Raw genomic sequence first — 24,569 nt, 5'->3', positions numbered from 1 at the left:
TGCCTGAGAAATGACAGAGAAATATCTTAAAAGTCAACCTGCATTTTTCTAGAATGAATTTACAGGACAGGGCAAGAGTACCTCAGGAAGTTCACCAAGCCTCCATTAATAAATGAGGTAGCAGTGCGGTTTCCATGACAACCGAGACTCCAACTCTCCAGCAAGCTTAGTGCATAACCACCAAAGGTTTTTCCTCAAATCTCAACTTCCCGTTTCGAGGTGCCGACAAAAACCAAACATACTTTTTAAGCCCAGGGAAATGGCGCAGGGGTTTTTAAAAAGGATTCTCGTAACGCTGGCTTGGTCAATAGTGGGGTGGCCAGCAACACGGAACTCTGCAGCTCCGTCCTGCTATAGACGCCTGGAACACGATGTTAAAGGGAGTTAAGGGCCCCCTGAGAATGTTCTGTGAGTTAAATGTATTTGCTGTAATATTATAATGTGTTATGACAAGTTATAGATCATTATAATAGGCTCCCATGATTAACATTAGTCTGACTGGTTTTCTGTGCGCTGTAGAAATGATTTGAGGAATTCAGAATCAGCTTGTTCACCACAATTCAGCACCTGGGGAAAACCGACTGCATTTCTTTAACACATGTAACCTTGAGGCTTATACTTCATGAGGTCATGACACATTTTCAAATGAGAGCTTTCCAGATCCCTCCACAGAAACAGGGGAGTGTGGAAAAGTACAGACTCCAGAACTCTGCCATTACCTAGTCACTGATTTTAGGGAAGGTTATTAACCTTTTTGAGCTTCAGTTTCCCCCAAAGGGGTAGTACCCTATAATGCTATGATACCACAACGATGAACGCTAGCTACTTTTACGTTCCTTCTGAACACAAGCAGTCAGAGAACGAGAACATCAAAAAGCCCTGGTGTCCTCCAGTCCTCCACCTTCTGCTTCCCTCTGAAAACTCAAAGAGGGGAGTCTCCAAGGTCCAAACCAAAAGAAGATGGCGTACTTCCCAGTAAATGCACGTAGGTACAAGAAGGACAGCTATGAGAGCAGAACAGTTCGGGGGGGTGGGGGGGGTGGGATGTTGAGATTAGAGGAATTCTTGGAAAAGCCCAAGAGAATTATAAACCAGCCCTTGCAAGAACAACGCATTCACCGTAGAGTTTTCCTTGGGGAAAAATGACTGAAGAGAGTTAAGTACAGACTGTATGCAAAGGTAGAGGACACACTTCTTCACCAGCGCCCATCCCTGCTAGCTCAACAGTTGTGCTAAGAGCAGAGAGATACGCTCTAAAGCCAATGGCTTCTGAACACCCAGTACGGGCAGGACTTGACGGGAGACAGCTAAGAGGACCAAAGGAGGACAAAGGTAGCACTTCTGCTCCTGCAGAACTTGCAATCCCTCTACGTAATGGTGGATGAGAGATGCCGGGGGGGGGGGGGGGGGGGGGAGGAGGCAGGCAAACCTGTGGTGGTCATATACATTTTTAAGGGTTTCCTTAATTCTGTCCCCTGGTTTTTCCCTTTCACGTATGAAGAGTCTAGACTGAAATCCCTCTCTGGCATCCACATAACAATGTAACTTCCCCCACCTGGACTGCCTTTAGCATGGTCTCAGGCTAAAAGGTGTTAGCAGACAGTAACAAATTCCTGACAGCTACCACTGTTACCTTGAGAAGAGAAAAAGCATTCCAGTATTCCATTTCAATCTGCAGACAGGCCTGGCTCAGCAACAGAGCCGCTGATGGACAGGGAGGGCAGATTCCCGGGACGACCCCCCCACCCCGTGAGAGTCATGAAGTTGCTATCCAGGGGAGAGCCATCAAACGTCCACCCCACTCTGAAAGTCGCACATAACCTAATTCCGTTCCTCTCACAAGGTCACAACCAGGCAGCCACCAGATAGGTATGACCTCCGTTAACATGAAGTCTCCATCTCATTTTTCTCGGAGCTAGAAAATTTTCCACCTCCGAGAAAAATGAGAAGCTTCTGATGCGAATGGGGCCTGTCTCTCCTTGAGAGCTGTGGCGGGAGCGGGCATGCCTACGGACCCAGCACTCCCAGACCACGTGAAGCACACACGGAGGGGAGTCACAATGACATCATCTCAGCCCGGACCCAGCCATCAGGAGCCAGGAAACGGTGGTCATTTTGCTATGAATATGAAAGTAAGTAAAAGTTGGGAGAGAAAGACTGTTACTCAGAAACAATCATCCCCATTACATGAATTTTGATTGACCCTCCTCCGCAATGTAATTATAGACCTTTCAGTGTGAGTGAGCAATTGGGAGTACTTTTTTAGCTTGGTTTATGAAGTGAGGAGCTAGACGGACAGCAGAAGCCGAGCGAAGTTGGCCACCGTGAGACCGCCACGTGGAGAGTTCAGATGGCACCCTGTGGACAAACGCAAAGGGCCATCCCTCGTGCTCAAGGCGAGCGAGCGCTTTACACATCCCATCTGGGCGCTGGAAGGGAAATCTGGCTCTGGAGTGAAGACGAGATGGAGGGGGCTCACTGGAGGCAGGGAGGGAGGCAAGGGGAGCGGAGCAACCGTCCAGGGGAGAGATGCAGAAAGCCTGAGTTTGGGAAGTGGCTCTGAAGAAGCAAGAGAGGGGACTGGATCAAGGGCTGGCACCACCAGGTCTTCCTGGCACGTCTGGTATGGATAGAAGGGATGGACTTCGATGGCAGTGGACGGTCTTGGCTCCAAGATGGTACTGCATCTTGGAAACAAAAAAATACAGGAAAACCAGGACACTGGAGCAAGGGAGGCAACCAGTTTCGTCTGGGCATTGGAGGGCACCGAAGGAGGTCTACATCCCTCTAACAAGCAGGTAGATGTGCGAGGTCAGGGATTAAGAGATTCAGGTTGAGCAGGAGACTCGCTCGGGTCCAACGGTTAGCCTGCTGCTGACAACTAACCCTGAGAGCTACGAACCACACCCGGGCTGAGTGGAGAAGGGAAACGGAGCTGGCGAGAACAGAGCGTTGAACAGAGGAAAGGCAATCAGCAGAGGAGGCTGGGAAATAGGAAAAAGAAAGAGACGTGGTCAAGTAATATCCTGGAAGGCAAGGTCAGATAAGTTTCAAAAAGAGCTTAAAGCTCACCCTTTTAAAATGCTGGCGGAAGGTCAAGTAGGATGAGAGCTACGAGTGTGTGCCACGGGACATGTTAAATTACGTCTCTTAATGCTACGATAAACAGGCTCATGGAGAGAAGCAGTTCTGGTCGTCCGTGCTGCCTACCGTCAGTCTGACGCAGGATGAGTCCTGTTTGAGACAAGGCTTCACAAGTGGGGTTCCGAGGATTAAGGGCCCCTTTGGAAGTTCTATGACTCATATGGTCTCATAGGCTGGACTCTGGTCACTGACCTAGAATGTGGAGAGAATGATGGAATCGAAATCCAAGAGCAGTGACTGAACGGTGTGTGGTCTGGGGGAGAGTGTCAACAAAGCAGGCCTGTGTCCAGAAGCCCTCTGGTAGAGTAAGTCAGGGAGGCCTACCTTCCCAGACCTGAGCAGAGACTGGGAGTGCAGGGCGACTCCATTCTGCTCACTGCCATCGGCCTGGCTGAGACCGCGAGAGATGATCGTGAAAGCATTCTGTGAGCATCAACCGGCTACATGGAATCTACGCCAAAAAGCACCGTACATTTTATTAGTGTTTGTAGATTGTGTGCTACACGTGCTTTAAATTCGTGAAAATTTTCATCAACACGTGTGTATGTGTGTCTGTGCATAAGGGAGACTGTGTGTGCACGCATCATGCGTGTTTGAAAACATCTGTCAGCAAAATAAGTATCTGTTGGCGTAACACCGGCTAACCACCCTCAATTCTAGTCACTGCTTCTAGAAGTTCCACCAAAGGGGCGGCAGGTTCCAAGTCCGCTAGAGATGTCACATGTGAGTGACATGTTGCCAGTGAGTCTCCCAGGGGTGATACAACCAACTCCCACAAGTCAGAAACCCCACAGTCACGTCTGGCTTCCTCTTCTGGTTCCCCATCCTTACACAATCCATATACAAACACGCAATTGCATACACATCTGTCCCTCACACCCATCCACACCTGCAACCCCCCCGCCTTTTCCAAGGCCTCACCATTTCCTTCCCAATCTTAGGAAGTAGCCTCCCAACTGCTTCCTGCTCTTCCATTTCCCCCACTCTCACCCTTCCTGTAAGGCTACTGCCAGAGTGATCCTCCGTAATCAAAATATGAAGTCTTCTCCCGCTGCCTTCGATGCCTCCTTCCCATCCCTGGACTTTGTGTCAGCACAGTTTCCTGCACCTAGAGTCCCAGCTCGTGGAGCCCCCTGCAGCCTGTCCATAAAGCCTTCCACAACCCACGCCTGGGGATTCCCTGCTCCAGCTCCTTGTGCTCTCCTGCTCTCATAACCACCCCCAACTCATTTTTTCCAAACCACCTTCTCTAGCAGTGTCCAGGGTACAGGGGGTCAGGGGCTGTTTCCCACCATGCCTCCATCCCCAGGCCCCAGGACATTGCCCAGCACTTTGCGAGATGATCAGTGGACATTGCCTGAATGACTGGACCCGTGATACACACAGAGCGTGCATCATACTTCTTTCTGAAGCTGAGGATCTTAAAAAGGTTTTGTTTTGTTTTTTTTTAATAAATAAGTTGGAAGGAAAACATTATCTTAGAAAAAGAATATAGTATTTGGGAATTTTCCCAAGTCGAAGAAAAAAACTTGCTCAGAGGTCTTTCATGACTTCCTTGTGTGGTAACATGTTTTCTGTCAAGAAAAATTTATAAGCCTGTTTCTCCACTTTGAGCCACACAGAGTGTCTGCTGAGAAACCCTTTTATGCCATGTGTGTGGTTTCTCATCTACCCAAGCCTCTTAATTACAAAATATTATTACTAAAACCAACAAAAAACAATGAAAATATTTGTCACCATATTGCCTGGACTCTCTTAGAAGAACTGTCTTAAAGAAAATCAGAGATGTTTGGCCCTAGAAGACACTTGAGGGCTAACTTCATCTAAGAATTTCAACTTTTTTTGCAGGTGGGAAAATTAAAGCAAGGAGAAGTCAAAAGACAGGCCCACGGCCACACCACTCATTGAGTTTACAGCGGGGGAAGGACTTCCGACTCTGAGGCAATATTCAATTGACATGCATTCTACAATAAACATTTGTTTTGTATTGACTTTTTACTCGAATGTTAAATTTTCTCTTTCAAGTGCATCTCATCATTAACATTTAGTAAATGCATGAAAACAGGCCCTAAACTTTGCTTCCAGCAGGATTTAAATCCAAAATTCTTCTTAATTAGAAAGAAAAAACTAATCCAGATACACGCGGCATTACGTCCCAGAGGCTATTCTGGTCGCCATTACATAATCAAAACGTAAAGGCTGTTCTCCCCTAGAGCATCGGAGGGTTTCAGCGCCAGGCAGCATGTCCACATTCGACATTATCCACAGACAATCCATTGTTCCAAGTGCCCCTCCACAGCGGCAGCCTGTCACACATTCCTCTCGAATGCAGTCCGCTTCACTAAAGGAGGTCCCACCTCAACACTGAACACTTCTGTTCTTGGGATTTGTAGGGGTATGTTGCCTGTCAGGATTGCTTTCAAAATCCCGTAGGTTCCAAAATTCCTCTGAAGAGAAAGAATGAAATATCTCCTCAACCAGATTGATGACACAGCAGAGGTAAAAACGAGGTGAAATGACTCCTCTTGGGCAGATCCACAGTGTGTCCCTGAACATGAAAGATGAGGATGGAAAGCAGCCGTGTGAGTCCCTGCTTTATCCCGGGAAGAGTCAGCTACAGGAGGTCCAAGGGCTCATCCCTCCCGCCTCACCCCTCAGGCCCAGCCCGCCTGGGCTGCTCAGTGTGGGCACCTACGATGTTTTTCTCTGCTGAGGGAGGCATTCTGGTCCTCCATCCATAATTTCAGCCTTAAGAAGTTAGCGTCTTCTCTCCAATTACATGGCTTCTCTGAATCATTTTCTACGAATCATCCCTTCATCCACAAAATGTCGGAATCACTGAAGTTTCAGCTATTGAGAAACGCAGAGTAACAAGATTTGAAAATGTATCACACAACCCTCTGCCCTAAAATCTTCCTTTGTAATTTCGAATGGCATCTACATTCAAGCATTTAGGAAAATACTGGATAAATCTACATTTACCCATGACAATGTTAAGCTTCCTTTATGTCTCCATTTCAACTTTCTTCTTTCCAGACAGAAAGGCCAATGTCTTCAGTCTGTCCTTACCCAAGGGCGATCCCCAGGATCACTGTTACCGCTAGGAATTGTGTTTGTCTCTTCGTGACCTCCTGCAGGGGCAGCTTAACACGGGGCATGGTCTTCCAGGGGCCAACACAAAATGGCGGGATTAAATACTCGCACAAAAACACAGACATTGGATCTTATAGAAAAGGCAGCTGGTTTAGAAAAAGGAGCCCCAGCCGAGGTGTAGGGACACCTGGTTCAAATTTCAGTTTGAACTTAACCTGAACCTCAGTTTACTTATAGGTAAAGAGTGCCTAAAACTCCCTGACAGAACAGTCATGAGGATCAGTAAAGAACGTTCCTATGAAATCAGTGGGCACAGTATCTGACACATCACAAACACAATCTACGCATTGGCTGAATCCAAAATTAGGTGTAAATAAATTCATTTCTCATTACCATTATGATTTCTCATTCACACTCCCCTCAGTCAAACAGAAACAGGCCCACGTGCCTCCAGCATTCACTGCTGCCAGTTAGACCGGGGAAAGGCGAACACTCCTTCCCCCGTAAAGCACCCCTGCACCAACAGAGAGACAGTCACGGGACTTGGAAGCCGAGCTCGCTAAAGAAACAGAAATGATTTAACAAAATGAGAAAAGGTTCATCCTCGCGGGCAGTCAAGTCAATGCAACGCAATACAGCCATAATCCTCTCTGTTCCCAAGAGTCCATGTTGCTGTTGAGCGAATGCACGGATATTCTGATCCAACACTTCTAGCCAACAATTTGATAATATGTATGAAAAGCCTTAAAACTATCTTTGCCTCTAATGTAATTTAGGGACATAATCTGGAATACTGGGGAAAAAATTTGCTAAGAGGTATCTGTCACAGTTATCTTAGTGGGGGAAAATAAGAGAAACTAAAGATAAGAAATTGTTAAACTCTCTCTGGACAGAACATTAAGCAGGTATTTAAAAGTATTATTCAATAGGAAACGTTTATGCCTTACATGAAGAAAGCACAATAAAATATACATTAGAGGATAATTACAACTTTGTAAAATAAAAAACTCATATGAAGGAAATACACAGAATGCTAACAGTGGTTGACTCTGGGTGGTAGGTATCATGGGTGGGTTTTTCCCTTTCTTTATTTTTCCTACTTTCTGTTTGGGGAATCCGTCAAACCCCACCATGTCCACCTGCTGAACCCAATGCCAGCACGGGGACAGCACCTGCTAGTGGTGGGTGGGTGAGAGGACGGACCGGAAACCCAACCAGAGCAGCACAGGTATGTGGGGAGAAGGCTACTTGGTCAATCCCATTGTGTAACCCTGACTCTCCATGGATAAAATCCCATTTTCACACTGCGCACTGCTCACAAATCCAAGGACAAGGTACGCTGAGTTCTACAGAGCTGATACAATTCAAGACTATAATTCGTGTGTGCGTGCATTCGAAATCAAGAGTGAAAAAAAAGTAAGCGATTTCTAAATCCAGTCACACTGAATTATCTGCCGCATTCTCGCTTGTGCCCTCTGGGCCTTCAAACATGTAGCCTGAGATCCTTCTCCCCTCCGTCTCTGCCTGGCCGACTTCCACTTCCATGTCAATTCCCATCTCAGACAGCCCTTGACAACTAACATGGTTTACAGACTAAACTGTGGGTCCCACCCACCCCTAAATTTACGAGCTGAAGCCCTAACCCCCAGCATGACTGGGTTTGGAGACAGGGCCTCTAAAGAGGTAACTACGGTCAAACGAGGTCAGAAGGGTGAGGCCCTAATCCGGTATGACTGGTGTCCTTCTAAGAAGAGGAAGAGACGAAAGAGATGTGCGTGCACAGAGGGAAGGCCAGGTGAGGCCACAGTGAGACGGTGGCTGTCCATCAAGCCTCGAAGAGAGGCGTCGGGAGAAACCAAATGTGCTGACACTGTGATCCTGGACTTTCAGCTCCAACACTGTGAGAAAATCCATTTTTGAGAAAAGTCCATTTCTGTTGTTTGAGGCACCCAGTCTATGGTCTTTTGTTACGGAAGCCGCAGCAGATGAACACAACGCCTATGTAGCCTCCAAAGATACTCTCAGCTCAGTGAGGGCAGCAGCCACACCTGTCCTGTCCACTACTGAGGGCCCAAGGCCTGACGTGGGGGAGGGGCTCCATGAGAAACGAACACATCTTGAAATAAGAAATAGCAAATATGAAATGTGGGATGCATGGGTGGCTCAGTGGGTTAAGCGTCTGCCTTTGGCTAAGGTCATGATCCCGGGGTCCTGGGACAGAGCCCCACATTGGGCTCCCTGCTCAGTGGAGAGCCTGCTTCTCCCTCTCCTTCTCTTTTTCTTCTTTTTTCTTCTTTTTCTTCTTTTCTCGCTGAGCGGGGAGCCTGATGTGGGACTCGATCCCATGACCCAAGAATCATGACCTGAGCCGAAGGCAGACGCTTAACCCACTGAGCCACCCAGGCGTCCCTAAATAAAATCTTTAAAAATATATGAAATGCGGAGTGTTTGCAGAAATCAAGATTAACTTCAAACACACAGCCTTAGAGTATGATGGGAGTGGCCTCTTTTCATAGTAACGGCCAAGCAGGCAAAGAGCGGGATGAGAAGGTAACCAACCATGTTGGTCCTTTTTGTTCTTAGCAGATTTTAAAATATGCTTGCAGTGTAAACTCTTGGACATTATAAATAGTTAATTTCCAGATAATTATGGATGGAGAGTAAGTTAATTAAGTTGTTTGCCTTTATGCACTAGGGTATCTGTGAGTGTGCCTGGATCGAGAGAGTCACTATGGGATTGCAGCACTAATTAACTTGGGCTTAGTTGCTGAACATAAAAAAAGCAGACATTAAGGCTGAGTGGGTTGTATTTAAGGAAACTGCATTTCATAATACAACACTTTTCAAAGGTGATCTCTGCCAAGGGAAAAATAGACCTACCTTTTCTTCTTATGACAAATGTGCCTTTACTCTCCACCTTTCCCCCACATTGTCTGCAATATGGTGAAGATTTCTCAAAATAACCCTTTAGGCAGAGAAAAGAGTAGGGGAAGTACCCAGCACAAGAACGGGTTGTTTTCTGTGGCTTGAAATCAGAAATTGAAAGGTAGTATTAACTGCCCCTGGAAAGACAATTTCCATCTGGTCCACAAAATCTTGTTAAGCTCATAAACCCAAGACCAGTCCACAAAAATCTATCCAACCCGTAAGAGTGAGACTACAAACAGAGGCCACCTGTCCTTCCTTTCCGAGGCACCAAAAGGAAAGGGGGGCTTCATCCACTTGCTCCCCGATCTAGGAGGAAGCAATGGTTTTTTCCTAGTTCTCCTCCCACCTACCTTTATTTCTTTTCCAAATCCTATTTCTTCTTTCTTCCGGTGCCAAGCACTCTAGCCCTCAAGTCACCTAGGTTCAAAAATTACGACGCCCCCTCTCTGCTCCAACATAAAACAGCATTCCTGCAACGCCAGGATCCCAGCTAGGGGTTGGGTGGAATCAATCTCACTGACCTCATTTACACTACACCCAGTGCCCTTTATTCGTCATTGCAGGTACAGTGACATTTCAGAAGAAGATTTAGGACTCTCAAATGAAACTCCGATAGCGGCACTAAGGCGTTCATCCATCCATCCAACAATTAAAAACTTACTGTGTGCCGACCCTTTCATTTGGAAAGGTGCGGTGTCAGTCAAGTCCACGGGTAAGTACCAGCCTTAGTTTCCCAAAGACGAGGTCTCTGTGTTTGCCTCTTTGTCGAGGAAGTCTGATTGCTAAACCGGCAGGTAACAGAAAAACAATACACACCTCTAAGCCAGACAGAAGTCAGAAGCCGAGGTTTGTCTGTATAAATTCAACCATTTAAAATCTCACTGCCAAACAAATCCATTCTCCTATGAATAAGAAAATGTCTTGTTAACTATGAAATGCTAGACCTAGATCGGGAGCCTACCCCAATTCAGTGGAAACCAAATACTATCTCTAGGCTGCTTTCTAGTATGAGAAAACAAACAAACAAGGTTTGCTATTACATATATTCACCTCCGAGTGTTGGTACATCCCCTCCTGTCCTCCCTCTGCTACGTTCTGAGCTACATGACACGATGCTCTGAGTCCTATGGAAGTGACCTGTGATCTCACAGAGACAATGACCTGATATCTGATGCAACTAGAGGCATGGGGGGAAAAATCACGAAACTCTAAAGCACTTCCTCTATACACACACCTATATTTAACTCACCTTCCTTCTGAATTCTCAGAAGGGAGAATCAAAACATTTTTAACCAGACATAGGTATCATTTATTGAATGCCTACTGAGTACCAGCCACTACGCTACACACTTTCCACTCTGCATTATCACAGAAGTTCTATAAGACAGCTGCTATCATGACTCCCAGTTTACAGACGAGAAAGCTGAGCTTCACACCAGTTAGAGAGCTCACTCAAAGCACACAGCGAATGAATAGCAGAGCTGGGGTTTGAGCCCAGGTCTGTCAGATGGTGCTGCCCTTAAAAGGAGGTTGTGTCAGACATTCTCAAGTCCAAGGCTTCCATGGATATCTGTTCCAGCCCCCGTGAGGCCTAAGTAACAGATGACCTAAAGAGAGTGAATAATCTAAAGCAAATCAAATGCTAGAAGATCTATTCTGCCTACCCCATATCTCACCCTCTCCTCTCCGAATGGGATCTGGCTAATTTCTTTCACAACTCCAAGGGTCCGTTTCACTCCAAACCGTAATTACCCCCAATGCTGCTTGCCAGCCACCTGTTGACTTTGGCTATAATACATATTGCTTGACATCCAGTTTTATCCACGTCTTCTTTCTTCCATTCAAACTTCAGATTCTCATTCCTCAAGATGTAATACTGCAATTCCATTCAACAAACACTTATTAAGTATCTACATAATTATATGTGTCAAGTACACAGACATGGCCCCTGCTCAAGGTCTGGCTCCAGCTCCGGCCGGGGAAACAAGGAACCAAATGTGTAAGCCACACACCTGGTCGGAGAAATTCGAAAATGGCGAAATCATCGTAGACCTTGGAAATCCCGAGTGATGCTGTGTAGCTAAAAGAACAGGGGAATCAACCGTGGTGACAGGCTGTGGGTGTTTTCATTTTGACCATGAGAAACTCTAAAAGGTTTGCACAGCTCTTCTCAGCAGCATAGCGACAGGAGTAAATTTAAGTTTCAAGAAGATGAGACAACTTATCCCAACATTCTGCGGGCTGACTGGCTCACTAACTAAGAGGCATGACAAATTCCCCATCTTCAGATTTCACGTGCCTGGTTTGTTAGGCTACTAATGATAAATGTCAAAAAGCACTGTTTATCCTTCTCCGTTTTCATTATCTTAATTCAGACACAGCACTTTCCTGCCTTGCATCTATTACCTACGAGCTGGACCTTGTATTAAGACATTTCAACACCAGAAGGCCAGGGGAGAGGCAGACCCGCATTTCTGCACACCTCTGCGGGTCGGAATGCGATGTTCATAATTAAGATGATCTGAATTCCCCCCAAAGCTTCCCCCCCCCAATTCATTGATAAAGTCTTGATTAAAAATACAGACATTTTGTCATCCTTACCACATTTACCTCATCTCAACACTCTCCTGACTGGGTGAAAGCTAATGCTGCTTCTTCTGTCTGGTCAATTATTGCATGGACACAAGGGACCAATTAATGCCATCCATAAAAGCCTGAATCATTCTGTCAATTAACGAGAACTAACTATGTCATCAGATATATTACTGGTGAGCAAGTCTATTTGGTTGCAATATGTCTTGAAGGAGAGCGGTATCGAATGAATCACAATTGACTTGGACAACTGCTAGCATAATTTCGGAAGATGAAAAGACAGATGTGGTAGTTATTAGTGGTCCCCTGAGGAATTACAGCCAAGCAATTGTAATGTGCTAAGACTGCACTAGCAGGTGCCTGCAGTACAAATCAGACAGAGGGTTAAATCAATATTTTCAATTTCTTAGGATCAATCTGGTGTTTGAACGAGATGGAAACTTGTTAGCGATTGGCAGGATGTGTAAATGAAAAGTCAAACTTCTTATTATTTGTTAAAAAGGAATGAGTGTACTGAATCATGCCCCTGGCACAAGGTAATGCTTTCATGATCCAGTAGCTAGGGCATTCACGGAGAATCAAGCGGTTCTTAAATTTTAATAGAGTGCAAAAGGTTAGCTTTATAAAGGTTGAACATTCAAGCTCTTTAAAAATGATTGAAGTGTCAATAGGAAAGTTTTGAGCTGTGACAACAGTATAGTTATTAATGATTAGTGCAGGGACCAAAAGGAAACCTTAAACTCAATGTAAAGAGGAGGGAGATAAGGTCTTACTAAGAATGTACAGATTAAACAGAGCCTTGGGGACATAACCGCTTTTTCCTTGTTTTACTAAGCAGCAGTCTGGCTTGGAAGACCATTACCAAAAACTTGGAGCATTTTCCCCCAGTCGTCTGCATTGACTTTATAACCCTTGCTGAGTCTAGATTCCTGAGTGACTATCTCTGACACTGCTCCATCTTGGTTTTTGTTACTTGGCTCACTTTTAATCTAGGGACAGACAATCCTATATGCCCCCAAATTATGAAGCTCCAACACAGAGAGAGCTCAGAACCGTAAACTTGTCCTAATGCATTTTGTGTGTCCACAGTAACCAGCTTAATCATTACTAGGGGGCAGTGTGGTTCACGGGAAGGAGTCGGACGGATGTGGGTGGGAATCTGGGACCTGGGGCTTCCTCACTGTGTGCCTCTGGGCGAGTCACATGACTGTTCTAGGATCAGTCAGCCCAAGTGCTATAAATCAGCAGGCCAGGGGAGGCTTCCTATGCCTGCCGGAAGCAGTAAATCCCCAGCCTGGCATACCCATTAGAAGTGCAAACGTCTCCTTCCTATTTAAAAGGAAAGTGGCATATTTCAATAAGAAAATACGGAATACGTACAACACGAAGCTTAAATACATAAAGCCAATTTAAGTAGTTATACATAACTGGAGATTACAATATTTTCCCTTTTGCTTAAAAAAACACTAACTTTCCAGAATCAATAAAAAACACTAATCCAAACAAGTATTTCTTGACTCTATGAAAGCAAAAATTTTTGAGACACAAAGATAATGAGGCAGAGCATCCGCCCTCAAGGAGTTTGAGGGGAATATGCACCCAATTAATGGTAAACAAAGCAGATCTAAGATCAACTCAGGTCACTGGGGGAATTCAGGGAAAGGAGAAGGCCTCTAGGTGGCGGACGGCCAGGGGAAGAGCCGGCTCTGCAGGAAAGTCCACGGAAGAAGCGGTGTTTGAGAGAGCCCCTGAAGAAAGCCAAAATGCAAGCGGGACAAGCGGGAAGGGAGCCGGAGGGAGGGAGGGAGGGAGGGAGGGAGGGAGACACGGTGGGGGGGGTGGTGTAAGTCCAGTGACTGAAGCGCAGGTGAGGGGAGGGATTTCAGGCAGAGAGAGCTTCATGGGCCAAAGAGATTTCATTTGTAGAAGTGAACGGCGGGAAGTGGCCTTCGCAAAGGGTGGGGGGTGGGGGGTAGAGCCACCTTCCTACCATCAGCACAGGGCCCTCGGGTCAGATGACAGGGCCACGGCGGAAGGCCAGGCCAGAGAAACAGTGGAGGCAAGAAGACTGTGGGTGGGTGTGGAGGGTGGCTCACCCCCTCTCCCTCTGTTTCTGGCTTTTTTCACTTTTACACTGGTCTCTAAAGTGTGTGTGTGTGTGTGTGTGTGTGTGTGTGTGTGTGATGTAATTATAATTAGGATATAATATACATAGCATTCATTTATAATTAATGTGCAAAAACATGTGTGTGTATATGTGTGTGTGTGTGTTACATACAGATTAACAGATTTTTTTTTAAAGAATGAACACATTCTAGGTCTTATTTATTAAACACACACCAGCAGCAGACAGCGAAGAGCACGCGGGGCTGGGCTGCATGGCACAGAGGGCAGCTCTCCCCATGCAATGAGGCTCTGCGACCTTGGGCACCACTCCCTGTGCACCTGCGAGTATGAGGATCTCCAGGCCAGGAGGTAACGGGGTGAAGCCCTCCCCCCTTCGGTGGCTTGTGATGAGGACAGATCAATTCTCAGGCTGCCCCAACAGATGACCAGGTTTGGGCTGAGTCCTCTTTAGGGCCCAGGACTCGGGGTTGTGGTGCCAGCCCTGGAGATCTGCAGCAAACTGCCCAGGCAGCCCAACAATGAGGCAAGCCAACCAAAGGGGGGCGGCCCACTTCCTGCCAAGACAATATACGTAGATACAATATAAGTAGAGAAATCACAAGATGAGCAGTGCTGATATCACTAAGGGACTCAGAAATTAAAATAGTACTAGAAAAAAATTCATGTCTTAGAATTCAGTCTATATTAATTTTTATTAGAAACGTGCTTGAGAACTCACTGGAAAAACCACGCATCTTGGAATTTGCAGACATGTAAGAATAATTTGACTCCCTAAAACACAACAGGGTCTTCCCACCTCCGTGCCCTTGCTCACCCCCACTTTGTCCATCAGAACACTCCCGCACCCCCCAGCAGCCTTTGTGAATCTCTGCAGGGCAGGCTGTCCTCTGGCCTTCCCGACCCAAAGGAGGTGAGGCCCAGCTCAGTCTCCAGCATGTTCTTTTTCCTTGTGTGGTCATTGTCACTCTCAACCACCTGTCTTTCTCTCAATTCCCTCCTCCAATTTCAGCAAGGCTAAGCTCCTCCATTTCCTAATGACACAGGGGCCTCTCCCACCCCCAAAGTCCTTTCTCTGATCCCCCTGGCCTCCATGTCTTTGAACCTGTTCTCCCTCAATCTCTCCACTCCCAAGGCACAACTCATCAAACTCCGATCTTGCCCTCTTTGAATAGACAGCTACAAACTCTCTCCTTGCCCAACCTTTTCATTAAAAAGCCCTTAAATGTCTTGTGGTGAGTGTCATGGAGGGGAAGAAAAGATGGCCTCAACAGTCTCACGATGCCAACACGTGTATGTCCTGTCCTGCCTTACTGATCACCTAAGAAATTACAGGTAAGGCGCCAGGCACCGTCCTCAGGCCGTGGCACGTGCTTTTGCGATGAGCGTACTGCAAACACCCAAGTTCACGCCCAACGTGTACAACGGTAGTGAGGGGCAGCAGAACATGACATTGGGGGGTTCCCCGTCTCCCAGCTGAGGCAGAGCCTCGAATGTAGATGATGCTCAAAACATACACAGAAGAAGGAGGAAAACTGTCTCGAGGATCAGAACGAGCATGATCAGCCGACGCTCAAAGTCGACAGAATAAGGAAGAAATCCAGATCCTTTTCTTGGGTTCAGCTTTTCTTCTGAAGACAAACAGTAGGGTAGGCAATGCTGTATGCCTGAATCACAGCTGGCGCTGACAGCTCGGGGGATCCAGCTGTTCCCCAAGGCACACCCACGTCCCCGGGTGACCACAGCGACACGGCACCACCGACGGGCTGGGGGAAGATGCCCGACCGCCGGTGAGGTTTGAGGGGTGCTTACACAAGGGAGGGGAAAGGTCAAGTGGGCTCATCTGCTCATTCATTTTTCTCATATTATCTTCTGAAACTCTCGTCTTGGGCGAGGTGCCATGAAAGGCTCTTAGGATTCAAGAGGAACCATGAGTCTCTGCCAGGCAGAAGTGGGTGGTCGACCGGGGCCAAGTGCGCTGGGTAATCCTGCCCGCTGCACTTGGGTCGGGGGGGGGGGGGGCTCCTCCTCCAACGCGGGGGCCTCCACACCCACCATCACTACACACGTTCAGCAGGCTGCAGAACTAAAAGCACAGAAAAGATGGCAAGAAGGAGCGGGAAAGAAATGTTTCTTTTTCTTTTTGGGGGGGCTCAGTGTTCTTTCCAGGATGTACAAATCCTCACGAGCGGAAAGCATGACTCTACGCTTCATGAACGCAATCATTTGCAGGAACAGATTGTGGGACGGATACAATAGACTTTAACTAATTTATATATACTCTTGACTCGTTCCCAAAAGGCTTTGAGGCAGGTTCCAAACAAAATACATAGTCGAAGACAGCAATGACACAAGAGGAAAACTAAGACAGGAGTAAGATTATCCAGAAAAAATACAGAGCAAGAACCCTCTTGCAGAGTCTGTGCTGATGGCCACCGGGGAAAGACCGGTGAGCAACGACTCGCTCCGATTTTTGGTTAGCGTGTACTGTAAAAAAAAAACATGCAGCATTCGGCCAAAAAAAAAAAAAATCACAGTGCCGTGGGGTGGACTACATGTATGTTCTTGGCTTCGGTTTTGTGAAAAGAAAAGCTACGCCTTTAAGAAATCCAGCTCACAAATGCCAGCTTTTGAAACCAAGGTTCAGCAAAGAAGAGCCAATAAAAAGGCTGTAACTTGAAACCAGCCCACACAGCACAAAAAGAAAGGAGAGAGGTCGGCCTGGGCGCCCTCCGGCACACCCTTCTAACCCGGTTCTAGAACAGCAGCGCCCAGTCCGCAAGACAAGAAGCTAATTGAGTCCGATGTCTGCTTGCATAAGCTATAAAGTAAGTACATAAAGAACAATATGAACATACAGCGCCATCAGTTCCAGAAAAAGGCCTGCTGTCCGCCGCCACACTGCGCGCCCAACAAGCAGGGCAATTGTGCACGCAGGCTGTCCGAGGAAGAATGAATAATTAGCGTACTCGTGAATTAAGTGTCCACCCGGAAGGGAGCTCCGTCCTGGAGCAGTGGCACGGCAGCGCCCTCGGCCCTCAAGCCTCAAGCTGGGGGTTTTTAAAGACCTTTATTGACAATCGTGATGCCAGCAAATGCATTCTTCAGCCAAATCAACCAACCGCTCAGTCTACTGTGACCATTTCTGATTCGCTGAAACACACACACACCACACTTCTCTTCTAAAGTTTCACCAACTGCTACTTTCCATTACCAGGAAATGTCATTTTATTTTTTCATTGGCTAGGGATACGACTCCAGCCAAAAAAAAAAAAAAAAAGGAAGAATGGTGACAAAAGCATCCATGTGAGCTGTCCTGGCACAAAGAGGGCAAAAGACAATGTCAAGTCCAAGTCCGTACACGGTTGTCCAGAGAGTTGGGGGGATGGAGGGGAGGGCGGAGGGGGCCAGGAGTAAAAATACCTTTGGTCCTAGGATTTTTTTCATGGACCAGCATACTGAATGCGAAAAAACTTTTTTCTTTCCCCAGCAAAACTGGAAGGAAGCAAGCAGGATGTGTGGTCTGTCGCTAAGACAAAACCCTTTGATCTGGCCGTAGCTGAGGCCCAAGACACCCTGAACCATAAGTACCATGAAGCTTACGGCCCAGAGTCAATCTGATCTGAGTTCAAATCTCTGCTCTCCCTTCCTAAGAGCTACTGTCATTTTTAGCAAGGCGCTAACTTTTCTATTTGTAATAGAAAAGTTAATTTTTCTATTTGTAAAATACAGACAATAAATGTTGTCATCTCAGAACCTTCCCCCACCAAGCATTGTTGAGAGAATGAAATGATATGTCTCTGAACTTCATTTGACACGAGTAAGATTCCAGAACTTTGTCTATTTGGAAACTCAGAAAGCGCCAGGCACAACCCCAGCATCTCATGGTGGCTGACTGTCTGCTGAGCACTGAGGCAGGTGTCTAGAGAGTCAGAGAAGTAAAAGGTACAGTTCTCGGCTGTGAAGAGCTCCCAGGCTAGTTAGAAGCAGGATATCTAAGTTTAGGGCTAACGTGAGAGTAGGCACGGTCCGCTGGAGATAATAAGGTCTAAATGCTTTTCCCTCACCTCACTTAATTCTTTTGCACTCGAGAAAATCCACTGGGTTCTATCCAGAAAGCTTACAGCCCTAAAAACAATAGTAATACAACTGACGAGTGGCATCTCACCAGCACCCAGAGGTATTCTCGGAGACAGAGAGTTGAGACGAATTCCCTCTTGCCCTTTAGTTAGTTACTCTATGAATTCAAACCATAGGGAGCACAGCAGCCCCAAAGGAAATCACGTCTGGAATGACAAAAAGACTGTGCTCCCGACCTTTCGAATGAGTGGTATTTTGAAAAGAAGCCTCTGCATGCTATGCCTGGGAAAACCCTGTTGGGGAAGCTTCAGGAGTCAGGCTTCCAAGCCCAGGGACCTAAAATCCAATCTACAACATGAATTAATAATGGGTTCCTGTATGCCAGGCACAGGGCTAAACCCTTACACGCATTACATCATTTGATGTTCAAAGCACCACTAAGGGAAAAGTAATTTTCCGATCTCTGTTTTACAGATAAAATTAGGGACTTGAGGAGGCTAAAGCAACTGGCCCATAGTTTGCACAGCTGTAAGAAGTAGACCATGACGTGAACCCAAGCAGGTTGGTTTCAAACGCCGCGCGAGCTCTTATCACACCTGATCATTGTATTGGTCTGAGTGCACTTCCTACTCTAGTTCGTTTCTTGACAACTACTCACTCACACTATTTCCTTTGCAGAAGGGCAAAAACCACTACGGATTTCCTTCTATGCAGGCCCCACTGGACCCACGGCTGACATGGAAAAGTGTAATCCAAAGTACAAAGCCCCACAACAGCCTCATGTTCTTCTCCAAGGAAATCTTTCTCCTGAGAAGTTTGGTAGGTTAGGAGAAGACAGGACAAAGATCTAGAACAGCCCAGAGAGTTTTAATTCTGGGTGGTTGGTCAGTAAACTTTAAAAATTCAACCTTACTCTGAACAAGAGAATATAGTTACCTAATGTGTTCACTTTTCACCCACTGAATAAAGAAAGATTTTTAAAACGGCAATCTTTTTTTTTTTTTAAGATTTTATTTATTTATTTATTTGACAGAGAGAGAGACAGCCAGTGAGAGAGGGAACACAGCAGGGGGAGTGGGAGAGGAAGAAGCAGGCTCATAGCGGAGGACCCTGATGTGGGGCTCGATCCCAGAACGCTAGGATCACGCCCTGAGCCGAAGGCAGACGCTTAACGACTGAGCCACCCAGGCGCCCCTTAAAACGGCAATCTTAAATGCTAGCGAAGGTATACTGAGATGGTCCCATAGGCACTGCTATCCAACCTTCTAGAAAGCAGCTTGGCAAGCTGTGCTTCTGGGTTCATATCTGAGAACTCTCTGCCTAACCCGAGGTCATAAAGATTGTTTACTGTGCTTTTTCCTGGAAGATTTAGCTTTAGCTTTTACATTTATGTCTAGGTCCCACTTTGAGGTAATCTCTGTGTATAATGTGAGGTAAGGTGTAAATTCCTCATTTTGTGCATGTGGACATCCAATTGTCCCAGCACTATTTGTTGAAAATGCTATCTTTTCTCTATTAAATTGTTTTGGGATCCTTGTAGGAATAAAAACAACAGTAACAATCGACAATAAACGTAATGGTTAATTTCTAGTCTCTCGACTCAGTACCATTAACCTAGCCTTACACCAGTAACAACAGTCTTGACTACTACAGTTTTGTAGTAAATTTTGAAACCTAAAAGTATGAGTCCCCTAACTTCTTTTTTCAAAACTGTGTTTTTATTCCGGGCACTCTCCATTTCTGTGTAAAAAGTTAGGCATAGCTTGTCAATTAAAAACAACAACAGCAGCAACAACAGCATACTGGGATTTTTACAGGGATTACACTGAACCTATAAACCAACATGGAAGAATTAACAACACTCTGTCTTCCAATCCATGAACACGGACTGCCACTCCATTTATTTTGCTCTTCTTTAATTTTTCTCAGTCATATTTTATAGTTTCCAGTGTACATGTCTTGTAACGCTCTTGCGAAATTTATTCCTAAGAATTTAATTTTTTGATGCTATTTTGAATGGGACTGTGTTCTTAATTTCATTTTCAGATTGTGTCTTGCTAGTATATGCAAATGATTTTGGTATATTGGCAGGTATCCTGAAAACTGGCTGAACTTTCTAGTCCTGGGAGGTTCACCAAACCATGTGGTGTGCTATGGGGTGCTGTGGGGTGGGCTGTGTGTGTGTGTGTGTGTGTGTATTCCTTAAGACTTTCTACATACAGTCTTAATTTGTCTGCAAATAAAGACAGTTTCACTTCGTCATGTATAAACCGAATGTCTCCAATACGTTAGCCTGCAGTACAGTTTGGGACAGAAGCGGCAGGAGGGGACATCCCTGTGTGTTCCAGCTCTTAGGAGGAAGCACAGTCATCATCTGCACAAAGGAGTCTACTCGAGCTTTCCTGAGGACCTTACAGAAGAGAGCTGGGTAAATATTTTCTTATACCGATGACCCATGATCACACACAAATGAAAAACATACTTACAACTTGGAAAAAAAAAAATCAATGTGTGTTTTAAATTAAGAACAGAGAACCAAAAATGTCACCTAACAGATAACAAATAAAAAGTTACTAAAAGCTAAATAGATAAATAGGCACTGATTGCGAACAATGGGGAGAAGAAGGTGACCTAGGAAAGGGCAAACAGGGGCACCACTGTCAGCCCCCCAGGTCAGCAGGGCTCTCAAGGCAAGGGATCAGCCCCAGCAACTGTCTCCCCCCTCCACTCACCCAGGGGCCCAGGCCTGGGGGTGGCGGCAGTCTGGCCCCCACCCTCCCCCACCTTAAAGCCAGCAGGGGGTGGGGGTGCTGTGGGGGTCTGGCAGAGGAGGAGCCTCCAGTCAGGGCTCCCCTGCAGCTATTTTCACACAACGGGTCCCTTATCTTAACAAAGCAGGCCGAGTCCTCTAAATCAGAAACCAAAAAACAAACCTTGGTTCCAGGACAGACACAGCATCCAGCACTGTTTGGAAGGACACGCTGGCCCCAAAGACCTTGTTTCCTCTGAAAGGTAAAAGTTCAAATGCCCCAGCGAGAGGCACAGAGGGGTGTTCAGAATCCAACTGCTGGGGGAAACGGGCTCTGACACACTCACACTCTACCGTGGGCACAAGTGCCAACCTCGACTGCAGCAGATGCCTGCAGGGACTACTGTTTACACTCTCAGACCGGTCAGATCTGCAGACAATGGCTGAATGCCTACTGTATGCAGAATCCAGGGCCCACAGTGTACGCTTGGGTATTTGTAACTTACCTAGTGCACTCAATCTGAGTGAAACAACAAGCTAGACGTTACAGGTAGGGATTTTGTAGGAAATACATTTCAAAATAAAATGCTCACTCAAAGGATTTAAAATCTAGCCAGAGAGAGAGAAAAAAACAAAGCGTATGGGCAGAACTGGAGCTCATTTCCCTAATTTTATAGAAGTTCTCCTTTTCCAATATCTCAGAGAGGTGGAAAGCCATAATCACTTAGTTTTCCCCAAGAATCAGAAGAAATACTCCTTCAGGGTGGGGCAGGGGGACCTCCGTCTGCTAAAGGGAAAACTGTCAATACTTCGGGGCTCCTCTAGGGCCCCTGGCTCACTGGCACTACATATTACCACACTTTCCACAGTAACCCTGCAGTTCCCATCCCCGGTTCTCACACTCTGTGCACCCCCAACTGCACCTGTCCCTCTCAGCCGCCTCACCCCTGTGCCCAGTACCTCGTAAGTACCAAGCAAACGTTTCCCTTGCCTTCCCTCTGCTAATGGTACTTTGGATCCCATCACAGCTCATGCTTTTGTCACGTAACACTAGCATGTGACTCAAGTGGTGTGCGTGTCACAGCCTTGCACCCCTCCCCACACAGAGCTCAATCCGCTATCGGAATGATCTGGAGGAAGAAATGATGACCTGTGTCAAGGAAGCTCCTGCCCTCCCTTTCCCTCCTGCGCTTCCCAACTACAGAAAGCATCTCTGGATGGAAAAGCACGGAGGCCAGGGTCTGCTGGAAGGACCCCAGCAGCCCATCTGGGAGGCAGCCTGGGCAGTCTCAGCACCTGCCCGGCCCTAGAAAAGAACCTTCGGATGCCTGCTCTGACAGGTGCTTCTCACAGAATGACTTCTGTAAGTCTCAGCACGACGGTGTGAAGCAGGCCCCACGTATGGAGTGGCAGCATTTTATAAGCAAGGGTGTTTAAGAGCTCAGGAGTCAAGTACACGGCCCAGGATCACACAGCCGGCAAGCGCCCGCAGTCTGGCTTTGCATTTAGAATGACCCCGAGGCTCCACATGACAGTCCTGCAAGGTCTTATTATAGTCATTAAACATTTCCTGAAGAGCTCAGGGAGGCGGCCTGATTAGCAAGGTGAGGGAGAACCAGGACAGCGGCTCGCTCTTCCTCAGTTACTATCAAAGATGAGACGGGCTGGGGGAATGGAAAGGACAAAACAAGTGAAAATTGACACGTGCAAAAAAGAAAAAAAGGGGGGGCTGGACAATTACCTATTAAGAATGCTGTCTTGAAATGTAAAAACTACAAATTAAACTGGAGCTAGGTTTAAATTGCTTTTTTTAGTTCACTTGTTCTGTAGTCCGTACAACATGTAATCAGGACATGTTCTGAAGATTACCCCAATAAGCTTTGAAAAGAGCACAGTCATTAAATAAAATCATGAGATAATTGCATGGTTCTTAGGGCTGGGCGTTACTAATATGGATGCTAATTTTATCTGTGCAACAACACTGATACCAGAACGAGGGCGCTCCTAAAACGCGGGTTCCTTTAGCAGAGCTCTACCGCGCACCGTTCTGCAAGGCAGCGTGGCTGGGGAAAGCTCTCAGGCCCCTGCTTAGCTGGAAGCAAAGCACCTGTGCACAAGACCACCTTCCCAGCCCCTCCAGCTACGTGCCTCCCTCTCCCCCTCTCAGGAGAGACACTTCACAGGCAAGGCCTCCATCCCACCGGCTTCCACTGGCCTCCTGTGGAGACGCCTAAGGATGGAAAAGGCTTGGAATAAATGATCGCAGCTCTCACCCTGAGAGGATGGGACGGGGCGGACACCGCACACCACCTGTCTCTCCCACAGCTCACACCTGGCAACAGGGAGGCGCACCGTGATATGCAGCAAAACAATGAGTAACTGCTCCACGCTTGTGAGTGGGGGGCTCTAGGCTTTCACTGATAGAGGACCAGTGTGTGGGGAACTAGACGTTGACACTCCCTGCAGGTGAGGTAGAGGAGAAAAGAGGAGAAGGAAGTGCAAAGAACACAGGAAGAGAACGGGAGCAGGAGAGGTGGACAGAGGAGGCGGGAGGTCCAGTGAGAGCATGTGCTCACCCAGGCGGGCACCCCGACACACTTTACCAATGCTCAGCCGATTCGTATCTGGCCGCAGATTCCACACAGGCTGATCAATAACTTAAAAAGATGTGAAAATAGGATGCATTTTCTATAAAGCCTTTTTCGATAAGCTTCAATTGAGTATCTATGATGTCCTTAGCCCCATGGAGTCAGAAGACAAGAATCATGATTGTCCAGAAGAGCTGGTAGTTCAGGGTTCCAGATCATTTGCTGCTGTCTTTCATCAGCAAGAAAGGAGTACTGGGAGCTGTGCGTGAGTGTGTGTGTGTGTGTGTGTGTGTGTGTGTGTGTGTGTGTGCATGTGTGTGCTGGAAAAGCCAGGAGCCAGATCCTATACGTTGCATAGAAAAGGAGGATGTCTACGACCGGGTTGAGAAAAAGCAGTATGAACCGTGGCCTGTGATATCCCCAGGGTACAAAGGCAGAGCTGCTCAAGCTCCAGAGATTATGTGGGCCCCAAGAATGCACCTAAACAGCCAGGTTCCACGAGGCTCGCCGTGTAACTTGGGCGTTGCTCAGAAGGAACCTATCACCACACACTCCCTGGAGCATGGAGAGAGTCTACTGGGCGTGGGACTCTAACTTAGGACCCCGTTAGCTGAGAGTCTTTTCCTGTCACAGTGGCACACATGTTACATGTTGCCGAACGCACGAGAATCCATCACGTGGGGGGAGACCATCATACCCAGCATATTTGGAAGGCATTAACTTGAAACTGACTGGCGTAGTGGGTAAGAGGGACTCTGGAGCCACAGTACCTGGTTCAAATTCCAGCTTCTGCACTTCCTAGTTCTGGGACTTGATCTCCACGTCTCTCAGATTTCCCAGTCTATTAAACCAAACACAGCAGGACCCGGCTCGTAAAATAGCTGTGAGGACTAAAACAAGTCCATCTATACAAAGAGCTGTAAAAATGTTAGTATGATAGAATTTACATACGTGTTTTCTCAATGTGCACACTGGAACTAAATGTTTGTGTCACCCACCCGCCCAAAATTCCTGTTGAAACCTAATCCCCAAAGTGATGGTATTTGGAGGTGGGGCCTTTGGGGAGCGGTCAGTCAGGAGGGCAGAGCCCTCAAGCATGGATCAGTGCCCTTCCAAGAGGCTGAAGAGATCAGAGTGCTCCCCCGTTCTGCCATGGGGGACACTCGGCAAGAAGACAGCTATCTATGGGCCAGAGGCTGGCCTTCGCCGCTCGACGCCAATCTGCCAGTGCTTTGGTCTTAGACTTCCAGCCTCCAGAACTGTGAGAGGTA

The 24,569-nt window shown here is 46.9% G+C and overlaps 1 protein-coding gene and 1 long non-coding RNA gene across 20 annotated transcripts in view; one reads left to right on the top strand and one right to left on the bottom strand.

The window, feature by feature from the left end:
- The window catches only part of TEAD1 (TEA domain transcription factor 1), a 260,007-nt gene that overhangs the window by 92,827 nt on the left and 142,611 nt on the right, over positions 1-24,569 (bottom strand). The window lies entirely within an intron of this gene.
- On the top strand, positions 16,563-21,074 carry LOC113246255 (uncharacterized). Of its 2 annotated transcripts, XR_008961118.1 has the most exons (5): positions 16,563-16,709; positions 18,436-18,522; positions 18,640-18,780; positions 20,254-20,389; positions 20,906-21,074. It is a non-coding gene; the product is annotated as an uncharacterized LOC113246255 (long non-coding RNA). The 2 variants fall into 2 exon arrangements; XR_003312923.2 differs by lacking the exons at positions 20,254-20,389; positions 20,906-21,074 and having other exon boundaries at positions 18,640-18,942.

The sequence above is a fragment of the Ursus arctos genome, unplaced genomic scaffold, assembly GCF_023065955.2.
Source record: "Ursus arctos isolate Adak ecotype North America unplaced genomic scaffold, UrsArc2.0 scaffold_23, whole genome shotgun sequence".
Lineage (NCBI taxonomy): Eukaryota > Metazoa > Chordata > Mammalia > Carnivora > Ursidae > Ursus > Ursus arctos.
This window is presented reverse-complemented; position numbering and strand designations above follow the sequence as displayed.